Consider the following 24,275-nt stretch of genomic DNA (forward strand, 5'->3'; position numbering starts at 1 on the left):
TAAAAACGCTTTGTTGAGTAAGTGCTTGAAATTTTTGACGTTCGTTAACAGATTTTTAAGGAAGACATTTAAGAAATTAAAGATGTCCAAATTGTCGAAACATCGATTTTTCTCTTTCAAAGTAATTTTGGTTACACAAAACGTGATTCACAAATACCGTTTTCTTGATACCGAACCGTTGGATTCGGAACAAATCCAATGTTCACGTTATTTGTATTCATGTAACTTTCCAAGATATCGTCGATTGAAATTCTTGGATTGCATACTAAGAATTCCAAAACGGGAATCCGAAAAATTTTGAAAAAATCAGGGAATTTATTCTCACGTAGTACTCGAAATATCGGAAAGAAAAAAAAATCGAAAGTATGATGTCTAGAAAGCGATCGAGCTGAGATGGATCCTCCCATATAAATATATCATTTAATGCCACCGTTTAACAGACGACGTAGAAAATTATCTTATCGGTTTACGGACGCATATTACTAAAAATAAAACTGATTCGGATATGAACGTGGTAGAAAAATTATTTAGCCAACAGAAACTTGAAAATATTCAGTAGATTTAATCAATCGGTAGAATCGCTTGTTCTTTTAATCAAAATTCACAATCAGGTAAAAATTATTTCATTCAAACACACTGAAGAAACAGAAACTGTTTGGTTTTTTAGGCACACTGATCCCCGAGAGGTTAAGAAAGAAATACAGAAATTCTTTGTTAATTAAAAGACAAGCGTATAAACTTGCCCATTATATCTTCGATTATCGTGAATCGATATGTAACTACGCATCCAGAATTAGTGTCGTTCAAAAGTTTGTGACATAGTTATTTTCCTGGCTCTCACATCTACATTGACTGTCGCACATTAAATGTCACTTTATTATATACTTTTATCAGTAACATTCTTTTATTCCATCGTTACGATTATACGGCATTAGATCCCGACGCTCACTCGATGTGCGATCAGTGTTCCCCATCATCTTTCAACATCCTCTGATTTTTCGCTTCCTTTATTATTAAAATTGACAATCAATGAATGAGGAAAAATTATGCCTTGATAAATATATATATTTTTTTTTAATTGTATTCGATTACATTTTTCAAGTGGTTTAAAAAAATTCATAACTTTTTTCGATTCGAAAACCAGTTTCGACTCGGCGCATATAATTTCATTCCACTCGATGTTAGTTCGACGTCCTAGCCTGATGCTTATTACTGTTCACCGGTCGAGATATATTATGCATATATGCGTAAATAATTTGAAAAAGGGAACCCACAAACTTCCCTAATTGGAATTAAGTGTTCTCCATTAATAGCTGCATAATTAATTGACCGTGTCGGCGCCTGCAGTAGATCTTCGAGTAGGCATGCATGCACTGTCGAAGCGTACGCTTCAATTTGTGTACAGTCTCTGATATTTGAGCTGTAAATTATTCATACACTCATCCACGGCTAAACTGCATATTTTTATTTAGTCATTTTTCTGTCAGGGTCAAATTATTTTCACGAAAGATTGTATTTCTAATGAATTGCATGTGTTTATATACGTGCAAATATGTACTGAATTAGAAGAAAAAAAATTGAATATTTTTATATTTATTTATTTTTTTTTTTTTTAATTTTTTTAAGAACAAAGTTCGGTTCGAAGTTTGTTAAAATTCGTTAATTTGGCCAAAACCGCCATGATAAACGTACGCTTCCATTTTCAAAACAAATTTTTTCATCAAAAATGACTTTTTATCCGGACAGCGATTGCGTAACGCGCTAATAAATAATACAGCTTAGCCGTACAACGAATAATGAGTATCGCATAAAGTCGAAAAATTTTTTGCTAGATTTTCTCACTCGATAAAAAAAAAATAAGTACAAAAATATTGAATCGGATTCTTGGCTAATTACATCGGATTCAAAATTTGAGGATGCGAAAAAGCCGCGGTAAGCGATATTGTGAATAAATAAAATGAATAGTAAAAAAAAAAACACTTCAATCGAGAAAGTACATCAATGACCGTACACTTTCCGATTTATTCTTTTTTTTTTATTCTCCTATTTTCATTTTTCTACTTGCTGGACGTTTTTTGCCTATTTTCGTTTACATTCCAGTTTCGATGGACGCATATTATAACGGTTCGATAACTGTGAACACATGCGGTAATATTGTATGAATGTATGCGTGTTTGAAGATTTAAGAAAACTGCTGAGATGAATCGTGAACCGATTTGAATAACTACGAGGCAAGAAAAATAAAACACAGGCATTTGTTTTTTTTTTTATCTTTTTTTCGTTATTTCACTCATTCCGAAACGTGTCATTTTATTTTCGAATCCGTTTCCGGTACGGTTTCAGGATTAGAGAATATTTTCACAAAACGTCACCGTGGAGAGAAATTTGTCAAGATTTCACACGCACAGTTCCAGTTTGGGAATCGAACGCTTTTCTACGCCTCTATTTATTCATGCGCGTGCAAAGATACAAGATACAACCTCTGCAGCTGCGTTTAATAATAACGAACGTCATGCGATTGACTGTTAAAAAAATGTTACACTCAAGCACGCGAACAATTAATTATTAACAAGTTAATCGGTAAAGGAGAAGAGAAAAACGAATGAAATAAGAAAGTAAAAATCGAAGAGAGCGGGAAAGAAATTTAAAAAAATTATCCAACGCCAATTAGCGGTACAACAAACACATCTTTGAGCTGATCGTTTATTTTTTATTTCCTGTCATTAGATACTCTTATACATTTTTCTCTAGCGTTGACGAAAAGCGGTGTAAAAAAAAATTATTTTACCGTCGTGACGGTTTTTTTTTTTTTTTTTTACGTATCGTGCAAGTTCTTTATATTTTTTAATCTCTTGTTTTTCGGCGAGGACACGTCTGTTCAACGGTAAAATACATAATAGCTCTTGCACCGAGCTACGCGTGTAACAGACAACTTTATACGCATCTATATTCAAAAAGGCAGGTGAGTATGATCAGTAAAAAAATTTATAGCGAGGTCGTATATGTACATATAGTAATGGTAGGGGTTATAAAAGACATACAGATACTGTTGTGAGAGGAGCTCAGTAACACCGCGCAAGCCACACTGTACGTACACCGATCATTCAAATCGGGGTGCAGGGATTAATAATAGTCGCAATTTTTATCGATGGTATTTAGTCATCGATCGATCGGTGCCACGACCGAATCAACAATCTGATTCAGTGATTGAAACAACCCTATGTAAATATATTGACTGAAAATAATTAATCGCACATAATTATTAAGATAGTGTGAGAGGTACGGTGTAAGTGTGTGAAATTTTTACGGGCATTCGCATCGATCGCACAGAAGAGAGTTCAGGTAGGACGTTTTTGTTTTTTTTTTTAATTACATGCATTTTTCATCGGTGAAAGGGATTTCCGTACAGTTATTGCAAAGGTTTACTTGTGGTACGGTTGTTTTCAAAATTCTGTAGAAGAATCGTAAGACTGGGAATGCCGGAGAATTGTGGAATTTTAGCGAAAGGTGATAATTGCTGAAATTTCATTTTTCTTCTCAGAGTTTTGAAAATTCCTGAATTTTGATTGTTTCGAATTTGAATAATTTTTATTGATGTTCGTGTGTAAGTAGACTCATCCGCAACAGCGTGATAGTTATATTTAAGTGACGAAAGTCTGCGTCGTTTCAATTTTTCCAACCGTAGCCGAAGAAATTGAATTAATGGCGGAACAAAACTTGACGATGATTATTCATTACTTCCGTATTCTACTTATGTAAATTTTACATAATTTTCTATACAAAAATAGTTTCAGTTTTCTAAAAAATTCCTAATTGGATGTTTGACTTGTTCAAATGTGTATTAGAGAAAAAAATTCTGGGCCTCGGGGTGTTCCTGCCATTCCAAGATCACGTTATGAGTGATTGATAATTCAATCAAGTTCTAAATCGGTTTAAACTTAGTCAAAGAGGATTCAGACGGGAAATCGCTTAATTCCCACTCTGCGTCTACTGTTTGAACATCGTTCACAGTGTCATTTTAGATAACAACCAGTTACGAAAACTTTCGATTCAAGCGCTGTTTCGAAGATACATTTTTTGTAAATCAGATTTTAACCATCACTTTATAATAATAAGTATCGATAATAATTGCTCGGAGCCAAAAACACTGGAAACATTTTCTTTCCTTCGTCGCGTTAAAAACTCTCAATTTGTTTGTGAATCTTTATACCGGACGACCGGAAAAATTGTGTGAAATGTAAGGAAAAACATATCACGTGCTAATTCTTCATACGATTTCGAAGTAAAAAATGAAACAAGTGCGAAAATGACAATAAATCCGTATATTTTTATTTATCGTCTGAAATTTCTTGATCATTTTCTCTTTTCACTCCGAAATAATATCAGAGCAGTGACTCTAAAAAACAAAGATAACACAAAATGAATAGCGATAAATTTGGAAGAAAAATAATTGGACTAAAAGCAGCCTATAAGAATTTCAAAATTTATAAATAAAAATCACACATTGTATTCTGAGGCACTGTATTATACCTACAACGTAGCGAGTTGTCGTATAAAAAATTGGCTCAGTTAACGAACCGTGTGAAACAAATGTTGAAGAAAAAAAACGGCGATACAGGAATGAAAAAATTGAATAAAGCGGATAAAATTAACTTTTTTTATTTTTTATTTATTTTATTTCTTACTTTCATGCAGTAAATGGGGGAGATACGAATACGCATACACAGACAATTATATCACACGACTCGACTGTTTACTAAATTTAACCGAGAACACAATGGCAACAATACACGAAACGAGGCGGGAACCGACGCTGCGAACTGCTGTTAGCGTAATTGAAACTCACGTTATTACTTAATAGCGGATTCCGGTCGGGGTTGGTATGCGTGTTATACCTGTGTTCTACCCATTGAGCGCGCGGCGCTAAGTCGCGAGTCAGCCAGCACCTTATTAACTCTCCATTTATAAGTCGCGGTAATTAATTTCATTAGACAGAATCCGGGGTGATTACAAACAGATTATCATCCACTTTAAGTCACGTCTATTTTGTAAGATTTTCTGCACCGTCTAACCCTTATTCTCACCGCGATACTGATACCGAGAGAAAACGGTGAAACTTTTCGGCCTGGGTGACCGACCGCGCATGCGCAAAACAATTGAATTCTATTGGTCGGCGTGATCGTAGCGCGACAATATCTTCGTCTGTCGGGCAGGGCAGCCAACTTAAGTGAAACGGGGCGTGAGATGTCCAAACTCACGCGCGTCACGTGACTACTTGAAATTAATTTGTTACGATGACTCGTAGCAGTGATGAGTCATCAGTCAGTTGACAGTAAAAGTCGGCCAAGCCTTCTCGAATCGATACAAGTATTTGAGATGTGTTAAATATGATAAAAATTTGCCTTACCAACATAACCTCCATAAGCTGCATTAAACAGTTGAAGCTCAGGATGTCCGCTAAGTTTCACCGTTTCTTATCGGTATGTTTACCGATTAATTCGATTTCAAACAATAAGATTTTTCACTTTTTTGTTTGTAATCGTAATGTTTTATGCATTTACATCATCTGCCTAATTACCTTCCTTCATTTTAAAACTAACCGTTATTTCAGTTTAGGAGTTGAATAATATTCAGAAGTAAAAAACACGGAACGCAATTATATGCATGCACGGTAGGGACAAGTAGCAGGCAAACGTTGCTTGCATTTAAAAAATGAATTACAGTTATATTTCCTCGGGGTCTCGAGTTATACTGGAATCGTTATACGATCGGAAGGTATTTAGGTATTTCTGAAAACATTTTCAACGTTCAGGCTACATCCGCTCGATTTTATCGAAGGTAAAATTTGTAGCCATCAGTCAGATCTACGTATCTAATTATAGTTAACATTTATTCATTGACAGTCGTTTCAAAATTATTAATTTATCTTATTTTTCGTCAATTTCTCAACGATGTTACGTATACGTGATCGATGAACATACACACATGTTTATGCATGTTTCAGCAATTTCTCCCAGTGAAAGTTTTTGAGCAAAGCAAAACAAAAAAAAAAGAAAAAAATCGCGATAAATTATCAAAGATCAGGAAAGTTAACAGCTTCGCGTAAGCAAATTATGTGCCAGATCGCAGTGAATTACAGCTTGAATTTCGAATCAAAATTTGGATTTATGGCATCGCCGAGAAAGGTCGAGCCATTTTTGTTTATAGTGGAAGTTGTAATCCTCACCGTTACATATGTACTACCGATGTTGATGAAAAACATAAACAAACATTCACGTCAACTCCTCTTGTAGTCAGAAATCGAATGAGAAGCACCAACCGGCTTTGCTTCAGTTTCACTCCACAGTTTTCGCGGAGCGGCAAGTTGTTGTGAAATATTGAGTGTATTCTGGTTTCCTTGCGGGTTTGGGATACCAGGATATTTTCCGGACAATAGCTACACACGTAACCGTGAGACAGACATGCCGCCTTGTTCTCAAGTTCATTAGTTTCGTTACTAATTGTTAATTGGACTCTTTGTTGCGTTCTCCTAAGCATAACATGTACAATGCCTATAACTATGATGCAGCATTGACGCCCGGAACCAGGAACGTAATCGCCTAGTGAAAGGTTTCCAAAATATACCGTAAGTAAAGTTATTTCCACGTCAAGAATTTTGATGCAAAGGAATTTCTCAGAATTTTTATTACGTTACAAATTGATTTTTAATTTGGAAAACTCATCTCGTTTGGATAATTACGTACTTGACCAGCTGCGATTCAACGTATTATATGCCTACAAATAAATTAGAATGTAGAAATTCCCGGGCCCTTTTTTCCATACGCATATACGTATACCCTTTCGCTTTCTTCATTGCATCACATCTTTATCAACTCTAGGTACAAACATTGATTACCTACAAATACGATAATCGCAACCGATTTCATGCGAGGAAATAAAATTGCGTAAAATTATTGCATATTATCTCCAGGTTGCGCCTGATTCGGCGATAGAGAAACGAATTTGTGTAATATCTGATGAAATTTTTTGAGGATAGCGTGACTCCCGAACACGAGATGTATTAATCGGTAAAAAAAATGAATTTCTAATGTCGCAATTGAAGTTTCTGCGCGATCATTAACGATTACCCTTTCGATAATGTAGCCAATAATAAATTGCCGCGTTGCATGTGAGTAATTGTTATTACACGCGAAAGTGTGTATAGTCATTTTTTATTGTTTGTTTTGTACATCTTGTAACGATAGAATGCTCGTTAAGAAGATGAAGCTTGCAGTAAATTTTTATTGTCGAACCCACGTGACTATTTGCAAACATCAGAACGAAAGAAAGTTGTGTTAATTATTTTTTTTACGATCATTCGTAAGCCCGCCTTGAGCCCCCAAATTTTGCAATTTTTGCCCGTCGCAAATTGCTGCGCGTGATTGTATAAGCGGCGTAAAAGTTTTTATCTTTATTTATTTGTATGCATTTTAGCGATTGTCGTGACTGTTAACGTTATCCACTGTCGTCAAACGTAAGACTACAATATTATAATACAGGCGTCGCGTGACAGTGACGCGAAACCTGAGAATCTATTGTAATCGAATGATCTATAAGTACACACTGGTAAGTGCATCGTCATAACATCCGATTTGCTGTAGGCATAATCGCGCAGTGCAGTGCAGCAAAACCCCCATAGGATAAATTACATGTAAGTAATTACTTACTCAGAAACCTCAAGTAGGGAAATTTTCAAATTTTGATTACAATTTTTTCTGGTTTTGGATGAATTTTTTTGTCACTCATCAGTTTCGGAAATGACAACGAGTTATACTGGGACAAATTTCATTCGTTATAGTAACTAGAAAAATTCTGCAAAACAGGTATTGACAAAAAAAAGCTGTTTGAATATTGTTGGAATTACGAAAAACGAGGTACACGTAACCATTTTGCGCTATTGTCGATTCTTTTTTAGTGATTGCAACGCAAAATCAGTTTATTCGGTTTACTCTACTTTTTTAGTTAAACAAGGCTTTAACGTCAATTTATTGTTGCACGAGCATTAAATTTTCGCAACAGTCACAAGAAAATATAGTAACAGTGGTCGTAATGAGGAAGAATAGTAAGAGATACTCGACTTTCTGGTAACAGCTAGAAAACTAATTTTCATTTTGTACCTAGAAATGTATATTTTTCGATTGTCGTAAAAAATGAAAATAGTTTAACTAAAAATTTCCTTCAGTGTACGGTAAATGGCTAAAGCTGTCAAATAAATCCCATCACATGCAATACGGAAACTGATGTATCATATTTTTTTTTCGTTTCCCAACTTGTTTGACGACTAATGATTCAAATTGCCCTTCCCAACAAGTCTTGCTGCGAAATGACATACGTCAGTATTTTTTGTTCTCACTAGCAGAGATGATTGTAATTTTTTCTGTTTTTCCATTCTACGTTTCTGTAACATCCGATTACTATTGCAGCCATCATTTAATATCTACAATCACACCATGAGTTTTCTATGAAATTTCCCGCTCGACGCCAGGAAACACGCAACCAAACATTTATAACAATACAAATATGACATCGGTTGCCTATCTGCTGGCGTGGACTGGCCAGTTTCACAGAATACTGACGTAACGTCTAACATAATTATATAAATTCCTTAAGACGACCGGGTTGAAGAACAATGATGAGTAAGAATGACAAAAAAATGGCAAACATTTTTCTTAATCATCAGAGATCAGAGCTGAAAGTAACGGAACCGATCGCTCTGTCTTTAGCTACCTCTGCCTATCCCCTTCCATTAAGCGATCTCCGATAAAAAATGATATGTGACACGGGTAAAAAGAGGACAAAATTTCTTAGCATATCGTACAGGGGACAGAGAGTTACTTAAGTGTGTGCGAGTAATGAAAGGAGGAGACGGAGGTGAAGCGCGTGGTGAACGATGATCATTTGCATTATGATACGTGTTTGCGATCCGAGCCGTCTGCCCGCAAGGTGTCGATATCACGGGCGCGTCGAAGATCGGTATGCCCATAGAGTCTAGACCCACGCCCGTTATGTAGGAACAATTGCATGCAAAGAAAGTTCATTCAAAGTCCCCAGAGTTGCCGAAGCTGAGGGAGCTTCTAGCTGGTGAGGCGCTCTGGAACTCGGCACGAACGCACGATAAAAACTGGGGCAGATCATGATCTGGTGCTCAAAGATGCTCTTACGAATGCCAATTGTCAAGCGTCGATGATCGCTCGTGTTCTTCCTATTTTTTTTTTTTTTTTTTTTTCTTCACTTCTCCCTCTTCCGAAGCTATCGGGTACAAAATTACGCACGCGTTACGCCGTTGGAATTGAATTAAACTCAATTTTACGTTTTTCAGACGTCAATTTAACACATTCGGTAGATCTGAATTGAAGAAGTAAATTTTCAGTCGTACGAGGTTTCAAAGATCCTTTATTAAGAATGTACCGGCTACACATTCTCGACCAAAAGTGAGTCTCGTCGACGATACTGAATACTTTATGATAAGATAAGAATCGGAAAAAAATCAAGCACGATAAAGAGGGTAAGAAAATTAAATTTGAATAATAGTAATAATGACCGAAAGTTATCAATAAATTGTTTAACAAATTTCTACGGAATTTTTTCATGTGTAAAATGAATTCGTTGATTTTTATGAATACATGTAAATTTTTATAGAATTCTCTTATTCTTTTGAAATTTCCATTTTCGAAAATTTGTTGAGGCTGTATTTAGGAAACTATTCGTTCAAAGCTCTGGAAATTTCTTAATTTTATGTACAACGTTTCTACGAAAAGGTATCCAAAATTCACGATCTTTCCGCCATTTATCAAAATTTAAAATTCCTGAAAACGGAAGTTTCAAAATAACGAGAAAATTCATTAAAACTTCATGTGTAATCAGAAATATTCTCTCCAAATTTGTTAAACAACGTTTTAATTGAGCAATTTATTCATAACTTTCGGGCATTATTATTATTGACATTCAATTTTCTGATCATCTTTATTGCGGTTGATTTTTTTCCGATTCTTATCTTACCATGAAGTATTCAATATCGTCGACGAGACTCAATTTTGGTTGAGAATGTATATCCAGTACATCCTTAAACGGGATTCACTTTGCAGTAGGATCGATGATTTTCAACTATTACAATATCAGTTTATTTCGAGGTTAGGCGATATCTAAATGTTCACACCTCTATTTACGAATATATTTCAGCTAGCTTGTACGTAGGTATTTCTTGCGCGAAGATGTAGCTCCTGTCCAAATTAGAAGGGATTTGAAAAAAATTTCACAGAGATATAACCAAAAGTGCTTCTAAATATGGGATAATCCAATATCGTTCTGTAAGTCACTAAATCGTTTTCAAAACTTGCGAGAATAAATTTCGACTGAAATATTTACTTCAATTTGTACTTCAAATACACCTGTATCATAAAATTGTCAAAAAAAAAAGGATCAGGCAAAACAACAACAGATAACAAAGGATACGGAAGCATGAGAGCGATGATAATGAGGTAGGCGTATTAATAACGGATGGGAGATAGAGAAAAAGTATTGAGAGGGGAAGAAATAAATTGAGAGACAAACGCGAACGTGGAGATACCTATAAGCGAGTAGTGGACGACTTTCGTGGGAACATAGTACCGACATAACGGTCCCTCCCCGCGGTCCCAGCGCAGCAGCAGCAACAGCAGCAATCCGAGTTGCCAGGCGAACCCGCAGCTCGGTTCTCGGCTAATTCTTAGCTCGGCTCTGTCTCTGCCCTTCGCTGAAGATATTTTCATCGGTCCCCGACACCAGACAGTCGCACATGCCCCTCAATTCCTCGGGGCCTTGGGGCCTTGGGCCCCGCGAGTCCCCGACGTCGACGCGCCGGAGAAAATCCCATTCATATTTATACCGCGAGGAGGAATAACGTGCGGGAAGAACGAACGAACGAAAGAACAAAGTTTGTTTAGGTCAGGCCACCGGGCTTCGCGACGCGTCGCTAATCGGCTCGTGTCAGGTCAATCGGCCACCGAGACGCGCTCCAGCGTCCGGGGGCCTCAGCCGATCTTTGCCGAGGGGACCGATCTTGAAAGGAGAGGTCGTGCGATAGAACCGACCGATTTTAACGAAAATTTTTCTGCCTACTCTTAGGCATGAATAAAGACGCCTGTGTCTCGGCGTTTTACTCAATGGGTATTTAATTGCGGGGAAAAAAAAATATCGAAAACCTGTTTTTTTCACCGGACAGATACAAACTGAATTCCTAACGACCGAATGGCCTGTCGTTTGCTGAAATTGAGAGCGTACGCGCTACGATTCGAGAGAGGTTGTTACCAGGGCGACCAACCGTCAGAAATGTAAGTATCAAAAATTTTGACAGTCGTCCCTAGCAGTTGTGCTCAACACCATTGTTTAGAATTAACTATCTATATGTAATTTATACGTACACATGCGTAGTCTTATAAAAAATTCGAAATCGAGAACAGTTGTTGGTCCGTTTGAAAGAATAGGGAGGATACGGATTATAATATGGTGTAATTGTCTTCTGAATTTGAAGCAATTATGTTTCTAGAGCGATGTGGAAAATCAGTGGCAATTCGGGTGTTCGAAATACGAGTTTAACGGAAGCTTCAATTCGATTCCAAACAGTTTCAATTTCATCTTGAAAACATGGAAATCTTGGAAGTAAGTCGGTTAAAAAAGTATCGTTATAATACACATCATAATCATGTGATTATAAAGATTCCCTCTTATACTGATTTAGGAACCCTGAAAACTGATAGCAGACCAAAAATCGTTTTTGAGACCTTATGATAACATGTATCCGTTATTTGTTGAAAAATGGCAGTTTGATCCTGTTCGTACAATCACACAGGCTATCGTATGAAAAATTTTTGAGCCTCGTTTTCAATCGAATGACTTTTTATTATTTATTTCCCGTATCTTGAACTCCGAAGTGTCCGCATTTTCGTTCCATCACATCTGGTCTTTCTACAAAATTAAAAAAATTTCTGGGGTATGTTTTTTAAATAAAATCAATTTAATTAGTTAAAAGTATATTTATTCAAGCATTTACAAAGAAAACATCAATGACAATTATTACATTACGATTTTTCTGAGTGATATCTTTTGCGTTTTTCCATAAAATTTTTATTGATTTTATCTGGAACATCTCGTTTTAATGACCAACAGTAATCAGCCATCGTATTTACATTCCATCGACCTTGTAATCTTGTTCCCATCGTTCTGGTGTCTTGGAATCGTTCTCCTTGTTCTTCACTAAAATCACCAAGACTTTCAGAAAAAAATCTCTCTTCGGATGTGAATCTAAGAATCAAAGTCAAGTTTTATACACATTCCGCGTCCTAATTTTTAATATTTATCTAACAACGTCGTCGTCATATTTTTTTTACCCAAAAAATTATGTGCAACATTTTTGAACGCAAACCAAGCTTCTAATTAAGAAATAATTATTGGCAGTACATAGGAAAATGTAGCGGTAACTGAAAATTACCACTCTATTGACTTTATTGAAAACCTGATGTGATACGATAAAACGAGTAGTGAATTCGTAATCAGTGTCACCGAATTAGTGAGAAAAGTTAACAACATTTCAGCAAATAAAAATCTTGACGGCCTGTGTTATCGTCAAATACAGGTTATCAATAATCTTATTTAAGTTTCGGCGAGCTTCATAAGCCTCATGCATAACGCCGAATTTTTGCATTATATTCTCGAAACTTCAATTAGGCAGAAAATTGTTGAAATGAAACTGATTTTTCAATAGATGGTACGAAAACGGTATTGAGTAAGAAGAAAAATAATACATTATAGGTGGTTAAGATCGACGGACAGTCACTTGCATGCTTTTTATTTCATTTTACTTCTAAAATCTAGACTAAAAAACTAAAATCATGGTCGATAAAATTCGATTCACTTCGTCTCTGTATCGCCGTAAAAACATCGGCAGTTCACGCCTCATGAACGCGAAGTTCGAGTTACATTATTGGCAAATCAGAAAAAGAATCTAATTTACGACAAAATTGTCGCCTGAAAATCATTTGAATAGCGTTCCATAGATATTAGATAAGTAGGTTGACAACGACTATTCCGTATTAATCTATCGAACCGTTGGACTTGAAATATCAGTAGAAGCATTATAACACGATTAAGCTTCTAGACTGACCCGATTTACGATCCCAGTCTCACATTTTTTCGTCAAACTCCAGTCAGCTTACGAGACAAAAACGTTGGTACAGCAAACAAGTTTAAAGCCGTTAATTACAGTTATCTATAATATTGAAATTTTAAGCTAATCGGATTATCGTTTATCCTAGAATCTCACTCATCGCCTTGTGGAAAATGGATGATTCTAGGCGATGGCAAACATTTCGTATTTTCCGTTTCGGCGTGAAGTGCATAGTCAATTTTTTCCCAAAAAATCGACCACTTTCATAAGCTCGCGAGCACCAACGCGGTTTAAAATATTCTGCAACTGCTGCAACGACATTGGAATTGTAATTTCGTTTTACACACGCGCAATGCATCAGCTGGCCTTCGAGATACCCGTGCAAAGCAATCATACGTGCATCGACAATCTGGGTAAGGTAACGAGTATAAACCGCGGCGGTAGTGAGAATCTAGGGTGTAATTTGTGCCCCGCGTATAATGCCAAAGATTCCAGGAACGAATTACGACCTGATGATCCTGATGCAGGGGCCCCCTTAGAAATGTGCAGGAGCAGACATCTTGAGTGACGTGCGGAAAAGAAAAGAGAATGATAAAAGCAAAGCACCAAGAACAACAAAAATCACACGCGTTCGATACACTTTAATAACGATCAGCGAAGACTGTCCGCGAAAGAAAAAATTCTGCCTTTACTTCTGCCTGCTGCACGCGAGATAAGAGATGATCCCTCCGGGATACGAGAAACACGTTGCACGACACCGTCACGCATTGGTCGGGACCCTGCCGTAACCAGATTTTGCTTCGTCGTTCTTTTAATGGTGTATAAATAGCCTTGGCTAAAATACATAAGCCGCCGATCGAGTCGCTTGAAACTTGCGGGAAAAATTTCAAAAACACTTTAATTGGTTCGCGTCGAAAATTGGAATAAAGAAAGTTTTCCGTATCTCGTTGGAATTTTTTTTTTTTCTCTCCAAATTCGACGCAAAATCTGTTCTACAGTTTTTCAGGTTACCCTAATCTTTTGGTTGACTGTTTTATAATATTTTCAAAAATTTCGTTGATCGTAGATATTTCTAAAATACTCCGTGATTTTCTAACACAATTTCGGGGCTGTGAGTTGCAATACTTTGAGAATCTAGTCAAGTTACTTGAACTAACGAATTCGTTCGATTAAAGCGAAGTAAAAATTTTCAGAATTTTCTGAATAATTGATAGAACTTACCGTAATCATTTGATCAGAAGAATCGAAGAAGCATCGTTAGAAAAAGTTCAAATCAGGCAACTTTTTCTAGATATGCAAAACCGCAAGAGGAGTCAAAAATAAAGAAGAAGGAATTAAAAATTGAATTTCAAGATAAAAAATGACACTTTATAAAAATATAGATACCCATTTCTAAAATAATATATTGTATAAGAATTAAAGGAGACAAACTCGATCGTTTCGAACCGAGCGTAAGTTTGCAACATGAGTCATAGGTGAGCCGAAAACGAATATTGCAAACACGGGAGGCGAAAAGACCGTTGCCTCGATGTTGCACACGATTCTTTGCGTAACAAAAGTATGTTACGCGTTTTTTCACGGAGCATGAAATCAAGGTTAGGGTTTCGTAATATCATATTTGTTCACGAACGCGCATGCGCGCAGTACGGAAAATACAACTTTTAACTCCTCAGAGTTGAAAGTGGTCTTTTCCGTACTCCGCGCATGCGCATTCGCAGACTCGCTCTACCGTCATAGAAACGGATAGTTTGCGCATGAAACCCGCGTAAAACATGCCCGCGTTATATAAAAACGTATTTCACAATCGCGAAGAGAAATTTACGGATGATAAATTCACCACAGGAATGCCTTGCAAAATGGTCTAGGTATGGGAATCCATCCCACATCGTCGTTTCCACGTACCCTGAGCACGCCTGGAGCAAGCGGCATTTATTTTCCTCCAGGTCTCGATAGCTATGCGGGTCGCGTATCCCGCCGACCTATTCGATGGAATAAAATTACCTCTTCAGGGTCTGGGTGACCGGGTCAGAAGCTGTTCGCGATTGGCAATACTCGCCGCGTGCTAAGAGGCGTCGAGAAATGCGCTGCAAGGAGAAGGAGTCGGATGCATTTTCGAGCCGATCCACGACGCGGTTTCCACGGACGCTCGTGTAACGCGCGGTTAAGGATTCGCGGGACGTACAGTCGGGTCGAAAAACTGGTTGAAGCAAAAACGCGACGAAACAAAGGCTCGGAAGGCTGCTCACTTAATGCTAGTTACGTGTAACTGAAAAGGTCTTCCTGACGTAGATGAGAATTTTTTAATTCCAGATTTCGAATATGAACACCTCGTCACGTTGAGAATATCAAATAAATTCATAGCATTGTTCTGTCATTGTTTTACCAAAAAACATCCGCATCGATTGTTCGATTCTCATTAAAATTAGCCTGTTTTATTCGTCGATAAATTCTTCTTTTATTTCAGGTAACAATAACGTATTTTCTGATTAATCACAGGTTTATCATCTATAAATTACAACGATTGTACGTGTCGGAATTATTCTAACATCCGACGCGTTCGAGAGAATAATTTATATCGGAAGATTTTTATCGTATTCATTTGTGAATGAAATATGCTGTTGTTCAATCAAATTCCGACAAGCTGTATAGATTTTTGGGTAAAATATAATTGAATAATGTGATTCCTCTGACGTTGTTAGTGAAAGGTTGTTTTGAGTTGAAATTCAATGTTTAAACTTTTTTCTACTCGTTAAATTATCATATTCGTAGCTTAGGAGTAGCTGTTTAGAATTGTACAAAAATTAGAGATACTGGAATATTAAAAAAAAGCTTAAATATCGATACTTCACTTCACATCACTTCCAAATAATCCAAATTCTAATTAATTCGTTTGATTTCACTCATCGACGGCTCATTTTATTCGGGACATTATTTTCTACGAAGTAACTAAAAGCAGATTTTTTTCAGTAGGCAATTCAATATTGTCCTTTGTCGATTTTAATCAATATCGGTGCAATAAAGTAAAATTGAATATCACCGATGCCAAGATGAAAAAAAAAAAATTCATCTACGAAGACGTAATAATTTTTTTAACGATTCTGAAGGGGTTTAAAATGAAGCATCGATATAATCTAATCGTAATCCTTTGTTTATAATTCCAGAATTTTCGATTCTAGTATTTTTAAGTACATCTTAGCTGACTGCGGATATAACGATTTGATAAATACTCAATGCACGACTATCTCGTAATGAAATTGACAAGTAGTATCGATTTTTATAGAACGAACCTCGTTAATCCCAACAACTGTGCAGTGTCGCCTGGAAAGAACAGTTAGACGCGTTATGCTCTCGCCACGATCGAGGAGTGCGCAAATATTAGCACAAGCAGGTGAAACGGGCAAATAAATTGGCACGGTACATCGAAGAGTGTGTTGTCCTCCTCTGATCTCCGCTCTCCTCGCATCTCGCACTTCATCTTTCTGCTTCTGTTTGAATAACAAATTGCCGGTTCCTATCCAACCTCCGCAAACGCCAGATTAGGATTCGTACACACGGGTTTGGATGTTGGCACTGTACGCGTTTACAGAACCGCGTTGACTGTAATTTTGCCTAACTGTACAGATATCTCTGGTAAATTAAACCTGCATTCGGACTCTCAGGGTAATAAAATTCTTAGGCATCTGAATATAATCTCCTCGATGACTGGTTCCTGAAATTCTCTTTTCTGATCTATCTTACTTACAGAAATAAAAAGTTCCATACTAATTATTGGTATAGGATACTTGTCAATTACAAGAAGTTATCGTAAGAATCGTACGACGAATGTGTCTTAGAAATCTCATTTACAGCTAACAATAATTTGAATTTGAAACTCGTCGTATAATCGCGGTATAAAAAATCTCTACATGCAATTATGAGAATACCATTTACGAATACTATAAAGTTTAGCAACTTCGATATGAGCTTTCTTATTATTCATAATTTTGACTATTCATCAATTATAGGGTGATATAAGAATACATTTTTTTTTCCTCATTTCAACCAAATCTTTACGTTTTCTGGCCTCTGTAATGCTATTCCAAAACACCGCGTTACCCGAAAGATGGCCCAAAAACTTCTCGTAATGAGGTAGAAATTCACGCAATGACGTGCGTGAAAAATTGAATTTTTTTTGTTAGGTGATGACAAATGTCGCCAAAAACAAAAAAAGATTATTCTTACGGCGTGTTTCAAAACTACTCGTTAACACTAATCGCACTGGGCGTGATTTCGTCTTCTTTGGAGAATTTCGTGTCGATATTTGAACGACGAATAACTTGTCCTCGATCTTACACTGCTACTAAAGTTGACTCGTTGTGGTTCAACATCAGATAAGGGCGGGGTTGAAATTCCGAATTTGAAGAGTTTCAAAAGCGCCAAGTTCCGATTTTTTCGGCGGCGAAACTTAAAGTAAAGAAATCAAACTTTGACAAAACATCAGAGTTTCGAATAGTTCCAAAGTTCCGAACGGACAAAATACCGAAAGGGCAAAACTCCGACAAGTCAAAGTTTCGAAAGTGCGAAAATGATAAAATTTAAAAATCTAAAACATCGAAATTCCGAATGATCGAAGATTTTCATTTCTTTTAATTACTGGCTTGGTGAAATTTCGCCACTTTGATCTTTATTAGTTTTCGACTTTCGACATTTTTACGCTCGGAATCCCGGTCATACTGATTTTACACACCCACTCGTCGAGTTAAACTACGCTGCGTGAGCATATGTTTCAACTTTCAGAATTTTCCTCTATCGAAAGTTAATTTTTCGGAATTTCGCTCCATCAGAACATGAATTTACGGAATCTTGCAAGTTTGAAAAATTTGATTTCCTTACTTCAAGTTTCTCCAGCAAATAATTCGGAATTGGACGGTTTCGAAACTTTTTTTGTTTTTAAAAAATTTGGAACTTCAATCCCGCCCCATCAGATCGACATGTTTTCTTCTGTAACCGAGTGAATTGCAGGAGAGTAAACGCGTGTTTCGCAGGGGCTGAGGAGCTCCTTAACCCGCGATGACGACGCGAGCTCATCGCCGTCACGGATGATCGGGCTGGCATGACATTCCAGATTACGTCTTCGCGGGCGGATGCAAGAGCAATGCCCTAACCGGGTAGTGCCGGCAGACTCTATTCAACCTGCAGACGACTCGGCTTATAACTTTTCCGGTTCTGTACCATCAGGTTTCACGGTTGAATCTTACAGTCCCACCGTTTAATCGTTCCTACGCCATTGAAATGTATAATCACGGATACGCGACAGCTGGAACAACACCAAATCATCGTTTATCGGAAACGATGTAAGATCGCACGTCGCAGGTTCCTTCAGAAAGTAATGCACATTTTTTGCAACAAATTGTTTTCCCCGCAAATTTAAAGAATGTCCGTGAGTCATTCGTTTAAAGTAACAGCGCAGAAATTGATCGATTCGCGTAAATTTTAAAATATTTATATCGACTAAAGTCAAGGTTGTAATATTTCATCGTAAGATGTTTAATTGGCACAAGAGAGTATGGAAAAGAATTCTACGGTTTCTTCGTATCCTTTTCCTGCTTCTCCGGGAAACAGGAGACTCCTGAATTTTATTTTCACTGCACGAATCTTCCCAGTAAAGGATCGAAGTGCACGAATGCTCCCGATCTTCTTAATCAAGGTGAAGGCGATCGGCGACCGCGAAATGGGAATACCGAGTGCGATCGTTTGCCAGGTGATCGGGAGTCGGTGGTTCTCCTCACGGAGTTAGATCAAGCGTGAACTTCGGTATACCTAGCTGTGAATAATTCAGAAGTGTGAAGGTGGCGTAAATCATTCGGCCAAAGCGGAGCGGTCGCTGTTTGAATTTCAATTAAGGAACGACGTCGTCACCCGCGTCACCATCCGATCGAATCTCACGTATCTAATCGTCCATGCATCTCAACGAATTCACCGTTAAAACGACGACCTTCGAATGCTCTTTGCTCCAAATACTGCAATTGCTGCACTTGCAGAAAAAAAACGCAGTTGGAAATTGAGATGATAAACACAAAATCGTCGATCGTTTCAATCGGAGTTGGTTTACGGCTTTTAAAGGAAACTTAAATTGAGAGGAATAAGGAGACCAGGAAATGTACCTATCATTTTTTTACCACCGATCCAAGCCTTGCGTCAAGAAAAGTCAAGAAGAGATCACTCTCTGTGAAACGATACGAAACGAGGCTGAATCGAGGACTGGAGAATTATGCGCGGATCATGACTGAACCGAATTTTAAAACTGTCGGATAAAGGCCGAAACGATTAGAGTAAGCATGCATGTGCAACGGTTACCAACATCATCATCGGCATTACAGTGTCCGGTAAAAATATGGTCTCTCTCTTTCTCTCTCGTAAAACGGCGACGCGTGGCATGCAAAACTCGTACAAGTGACGCAACGTGACATTAACTTTGCTGGAAACGATCACGCCTCTCCAACAACCGAGGTCTACAACCTCGGATTAACTTTTTCGAAAGAAATTCAAGAAGGTTTGTTCAAACGCAGCTGTGCTCGCCGTCTCCACACGCGCATACTCGTACACCGAAAATTAGACAAAAAGAATGGACCAAGTGTAAATGGCCCGAGTACCGTGTGCTTTTATCTTTTGGCTTTCTTCCTTGTTCCACACTGTCTATCCTCCGGATCCCTGCAGCTTCCTGTTATACACACAGTGTTTTATCAAAAGAGAATAATGAATAAAACACCGGCCTCTAACTCTCGGCCAACTACTTCGACCGCTCACCACCATTGTCGTAGAGACTCGGATCTACGAAGATAACGTCGCGTCGTTACAAACTATGTACCTAGATATGCGATCATTCCGGTACGCGGTGTGGATAATTGTGTGTAAACTGAGAAAACTGTTCTATTCGTTATGCGCCCGCGGAGGGATAATTTCTCGTTTCAAGTCCAACCAGGTGAGGATGTTTTTGTTGACTTAACGGAAATGTTCAACGAGTGCCGAGTATCCTGCAGGGTGACTTCAATTAAACCAGTGGTAACCCATATTCGGTCTTGTTCGTCGCATTAACGAGGTAACGGAAATCGGAGATTTTAGGGAAACACTTACCGACGCTTGGATAGCGTTGAAATTGGCGAAATTCTGCTGGATTTACCGTTCAAACATACACTTCAGGTATAATTGACATAGATGCACGATCAATGTGAGAACGACTTGGCGAAAACGTGTTAATTTTAGCAACCGAAACCTTAAACGTTAACGTTTGAATTTCTTTTTTTTTTTGTCGAGTATCATCAATGGCGAATTTCGGTTACTACAAATTGTTTGCATAGTTTAAAGTACACCCGGTCATTTCGACCGAGTAATTTTACTTCTCAGCGCGTGTAGTCAGACAATTTTTGTCTCGCTGTTCTGGCATAACGGGTAATGTGAAGTCAGTTCTCACGACGCTTACACGATGTCGTGACAGTGGGATTGTCGTAAAGAATAAGATTCAAAATTCCCGGACTCGTCCGTCGAGACCTTCAGAATCGACTTTTTGTTTTTCCCCGCATTATTCGAAAATGGGGAATTGGGATCGAACAGTAAAATGAGCATAAAATAAAACAATTATCACGATGTCGAATTATCCATTCACCCAAATATCTGATTCGTGGAATTTCAAAACAGAGAAAGACGTGAAATTAGTAAAAGTTATACGGTATACGAAGAAAAATCTTATCTTGTTACAATTCCTAGAACAATCTAGTAAAATGAGTTTCGATAGAATAAAGATTTAAATATTGTTGAAATTACAAGAAAATTTGGTATTAGTAACTATTTGTTAAAATTAAATTTGCCGATCACTGCAAAGTTGAATCGTTTTGTACGGTTTATTACATGTTTTTATTCAAATAAGGCTATAAAATTAATTTATTCTTGTACCAATATCAAATTTTGAAGAAGGATTTCGGTGCAGACCTGTGTAATAGAAATATCAAAGAGTCGAGATATAGAAGGATAATTAAAGCACGGAAACCAAAAATAGAATCATCAGACTTTCTATATTCTTCTTCATTCTTACGATTCTACATTGAGGTAAACTCTAAACATTCCAGATTTTGATTTCTATATACTTCACCTTTCTACATTTCGATTCTCGTATACTTCGCCCTTCCATACTTTGCAATTCTATGAAACAGATGTTCGCGTTTTTGACAATTCGGCATTGTGACCCTGCGATCCATTCCACTTTCTTACCCCCATTCGAGGATTAGTATATTTGAGGGACCATAAACTGAGAAAAATTTCATTTGTTACAGTAACTAAAAAAATTTAGTAAAACAGGTATCGTTAAAAAAACTGTTTGAATATTATTGGAATTACGAAAAACGCGGTACGCCTAAACATTTTCCGCTATTGTCGATCCTTTTTTAGTAATTCCAACGCAAAATCAGTTTGTTCGGTTTACTCTACTTTTTTAGTTAAACAGGGCTTTAACGTCAATTTATCGTTGCACAAGCATTAAATTTTCGCAACAGTTGCAAGAAAATATAGCAACGGTGATCGTAATGAGAAAGAACAGTAACGGATACTAGACTTTCCGATAACGGCTAGAAAACTAATTTTCATTTCGTACCTAGAACTATATTTTTCGATTGTGGTAAAAAATGAAAATAGTTACGGACCGAGCGGTAACCGGAACAAAAATTTCTCTCAGTGTACGCTTGGAATCGCGATATTCGCCCATTCGACGGAAAGACCCCCGACAAGTTCAGTTTCGCCGGAAGCCCGGCTTCCACGGATTCGTCGATAGGACACGTAAACTCGTGCATCGTACGTACGTCCCGTTTCCATGGGTCGAAGAGAGGGCCACCAAATCGCTTGGATCGGAAGAAGCCGGGGACAGTAATCGCGCTCCTTTCACGCGACGGGCCATCACCGTCCTCCGGAGTTCCGGGGGGCCGAAGAAGGGGGCAGCGAGATGGGCATTCGGACGTAGTAGGGGGCGGCGGAGGCGCACCTGTAATGGCCCGAGGACTCCGGGGGATCCGCCAGGGAGGTCCGAAGCTCTCTTTGTGGAGGTAAGTGCCCGCCACTCGCCACGGTAAAGCCGGGCAACGTGCAGGTGTGTGATACCAGTCAGCGAGCTGCCGTGATCCAGGACGGCCGCTTCTTCTCCCGTTCCTATTAAGAGGACCTCAGGGAGGCCGAGAGGCTCGTATATATAGACGGTGAAACGGTCTGCCAGAAGGCTGGATAAACAGCGGCGTGAGGAGTGCAGGAAAATAGCCGGGGCCGCTCTTCTCTGTCTCTTTATACGCCGCGGCGAGGAGGCTGCAGGGAGGCAAAAACTATCCGAGGGAAATAAGCAAAAGGAAGAAGAAGACGAAGAAGAAGGTCACTACCCTTCCGAGAGCGGCAAGGCCAGCGGTGAGATTACACGGATTGCATCGCTACAACGGACACTTGAAAACTCTGTCACAATTTTGCCCGGACGAAGATTGAGTCGTACACGCTAGTAGAAACGCACGCACGCACGCCTAAACGCATGTAATTCTCCTTAACGGAGGTTCGGACCTTCTGTGATTATTTGTGTCCGTATATCCGAAGTCTGCCTGAAATCTATATCGCGAGTACGATCCGACAGGATCGGCCTTCTTTCTTGGCTCTTTACCGCAACGGCATCGCTGAGTCAGCTGTAAGTTTTGCAACCTCTGTTTGTTATAACCTATAAGTCGTTATTGGTGCACCATACGCATCGTTCGTGCTCAGACGCGATTCGCCGTTTCGTCCTTTCTCCTTTCTCGCACGCAATTTTTTTAATCTCTTCCCCGAACGATGACAACTATTCTCGTTTGCGTCATAGCGATTTTACCGCAGCTCGTTTCACGCTTCGTTTTATGCAATTCCAACGATGAGTTCTAAGGATATTTCCGTATTTCAATACGGTTAGCGATTCGAATTAATTCTGTTGTTTCATCGATTTACAAAATATCAACTTGTGAGGCAATTTGGTGCAACGCGTCATCAACAGATGTCACCGAGAGCTCGGCGTTCCCGCGACCAAAGAAGTTCGAAAATTTAACATAACCTCTAACAACGATCGTTAATTACTACGAGTCCGCGCGATCTTTGACGTACTGGCCACTATATGACTTCGACTTCAAAGATTACTGCTTTTGTAACAGATTTTCGAAGGGTAAAAAAAACTCGCAAAATATCTCATTGCATCATCAAATCCAAGTATCAAATCACGTCATACGCGCTCCTTTGGTCACGGTGCGATTCATCATCGATTTTCATCCTCGTCGTATCTCATCTCCGAGTCCATCGACCTTTACTTGAATCTTAAGAAACCTATTTTGCTGGTTTTACCGTATTATTATTTAGAAAAAAAAAAAAAAAAAAACAACAACAAGAGGAAAACGCAGAGGTCGAAGGAATTCCAAGTGCCGATTATGTAGATCCGAAACTGATCGCGTTCATTGGGTGGTGAAATTAACTCGCCCATCCGTTCGACTTGACGTCACAATATCTCCACTGATCAATACGGTATAAAAACACCCAGCGACGCGTAGCGGCTTGTATCTTTTTAACGGGGGTTTCTCGAATGGTGTGAAAACCGAGCTCGAGCTTCCGAGAATCTCACTTGAACGATGTCAGTTTTACCTGAAATAACTTTCGCCCGAACGATTCGTACAGCGTTTCCCAATCGAGTCTGAACCCTAAATCGTAGACTCGTACAGTTTTCCGATTTTCCACTTTTTTCCTGGCATCGCGGTAAATTGTCCCACCAAGTATATAATGTTATGCATCCGAGAGTCCGAAGTCTCGTGGTGGTCAAGGCCATCAGCTCGGGCAAGAAGAGGGAACGCGCGAGTTCCAGAACTTCTGGTCCAATATTTTCCTGCCGAACTACTTCCACTCTGTTTTACATGCAGAATCGAAACCAATATTCCGCCAGCTCTGCCCACTTCCGGTAAATTATTCAACCACGTTGGCCGTTCGCTTCGCCATGTCGATCCTGAAATACGAGAATATATGTATCTACAAATGTGCAAAACAACCTTCTCAGCTTCGAATATATTCACTTGAATTGTACCGGCTC

The 24,275-nt window shown here is 38.4% G+C and overlaps 1 protein-coding gene across 3 annotated transcripts in view; it reads left to right on the forward strand.

Annotated features, from left to right (window-relative positions):
• Positions 1-3,099: 3,099 nt before the first annotated feature.
• The window catches only part of LOC124214134 (titin homolog), a 36,416-nt gene continuing 15,240 nt past the window's right edge, over positions 3,100-24,275 (forward strand). Inside the window, exon 1 of one of the 3 annotated variants that reach the window (XM_046616195.2) lies at positions 3,100-3,342. The gene's annotated coding sequence lies outside the window, so the exon portion shown is untranslated. Of the gene's footprint in view, positions 3,343-22,243; positions 22,866-24,275 lie in introns of those variants that run through there. The other 2 variants (XM_046616193.2, XM_046616194.2) reach the window with 2 other exon arrangements.

The sequence above is a fragment of the Neodiprion pinetum genome, chromosome 3 (genome assembly GCF_021155775.2).
Source record: "Neodiprion pinetum isolate iyNeoPine1 chromosome 3, iyNeoPine1.2, whole genome shotgun sequence".
NCBI lineage: Eukaryota > Metazoa > Arthropoda > Insecta > Hymenoptera > Diprionidae > Neodiprion > Neodiprion pinetum.